The sequence below is a fragment of the Buceros rhinoceros genome, unplaced genomic scaffold (genome assembly GCF_000710305.1).
Source record: "Buceros rhinoceros silvestris isolate BGI_N320 unplaced genomic scaffold, ASM71030v1 scaffold26806, whole genome shotgun sequence".
NCBI lineage: Eukaryota > Metazoa > Chordata > Aves > Bucerotiformes > Bucerotidae > Buceros > Buceros rhinoceros.
In genome coordinates, this window is record NW_010419699.1 from 12,476 (window position 1) to 14,397 (window position 1,922).

Here is a 1,922-nt window from a genome sequence, read left to right on the forward strand (position 1 = left end):
GGACAAACACTTTGACACTTGACTGAAACAGAGTTTTCTAACGGCATGCTAGCAAGCAAAACTTGAGAAGACTTTTAGTGAGACGTTAAGAAAAAATATTCAGTGAGATACTCAGCTGTATACTATCCACAGCAGTGAGCCTAAAAAGGTCTGAAACAATAATGTTCAAGACCTAGAAAAGCAGGACGACAGCTTGGAATTACTGTGAGAGTAAGATTTTAATTAGCTCATGCTTCAGATGACCCAGGAGAAAGATTTAGTAGAGGGGAACATAGAAAGATTGAGAGTGGCAATGTAATGCAGGGAAAGATTTTTAGATACTGTTTATGAACTAATGTAGTAACAAAATGGCAAAGGGTACATGTGGTTTAGACTATTTTCCAGTAACTGGTTAGAAGAGGAAGTACTTTAAAGATAGCAGTCCAGCACATCATAGATTTTTAGCCCTCAGAATGCCTGAAAAGCATCCAAAAATGTTTGGGAAACATTGAGAAATCCAACATTTCTAGAGTGATTCTGAATGTTTGATCATAAACAGGGTTTGACAGGCAAGAACAGACAAATGTGATAACGGAAGCAAAGTGTTTTCATAGTATTAGGCAGCAATAAGCAAAGCTATCAGAGAGGAGAGGCAAAAATAATGGAAAGTTTAAATCAACTCAAGAATATATCTCTCCTTCAATTGCAGTAAAGTCAAATGGTGACAAATGAGGTGTCAGCTTTCCAAAAATAAAGGGAGCTCGATTTTATGCAGCTGAACAAAAGAAACACTGAACATGAGTTGTAAGCTTCTCACTTAATAGACCAGTGTCAGTACTAGGTACCACAACCTGACAACAATACTAAAATTTGCTGTACTACAAATTAGCAAGAACTGTTGTAGTAGTTCTATTCTAGGTAGAAAAAACATAACTATTTTCATGTGACTGAACTTGCAGAATAAGTAGTGATCCTCCTCACAGACACAACAGACATTCCTTCATGACAGCATGTTATCATGTGAGTAACATACCGTATAATAGGAAGCCAAAACCACTTGGCTGATGTGGGCTTAAACATGGACTAGATATCTTAGAAGCATAACAGCGAGTAAGCAAAATTATTTCACGCTCTGCCATGATAAACCATTATTGGCTAACTGACATTAGGATTTAGAAATTCATTTTTAAAAATAATAGGAAGATAAATACTTGGACTAGCTTTATGTGAAGTTTTCCAGAAGTATTTAAAGGCAGTCTTTTTTACAAACATCCAACATTGCTTTTTTCGTAATTAAAGGAAATTCAAGGAAAAAAGGTTATTTGGCAGTAACTTTAGAAAGTTTAGAAAGTGTTCTTTATACTAATGATGACCAGGATTAGAGACTTGATGTGGTACTCCACTTCTAGCACAATGTGTAGATAACACATGCTAGCAAAGTGACACTAGACTAACAGAAGAAACAAGAACCTTCCTAGCTTATCCACCTTGCTTTGGAAAGGAAATACAATCAAAAAGTATGACATATGGGATAATTATATTCTGGTTATTTATTAGGATCTGCTAAGACTTAATGAAGCCACTGGAGTCTCTGCAGAGGCACAACATTCCAAGCTAGCCCTTCTATCAGAAGGCTGATACCTAGAACTAGACTGGCATAAAGAATCTCCTTTTCCCAAAGAAAAAATGCAGAACAGCATAGACCATTGTAATAGTAGAAATATTTAAGCACTACAAAACGCTAAAACTGTGAAGTAGAATCAAACCACGATAGTTTAAAGTATTTTACATAAGGGCCAATTATTCCCCCTAGTTAAGCTAAGAGCGAGCTGGGAGTCCTCACCACTTACCTTGCTGAGGCCAAAAACTCTTCCTCCCCTGATTGGCATCCTCCCTGAGTGGCAGTTGGTTTGGGGTTAAAAAAAAAAAAAAAAAAAAAAAAA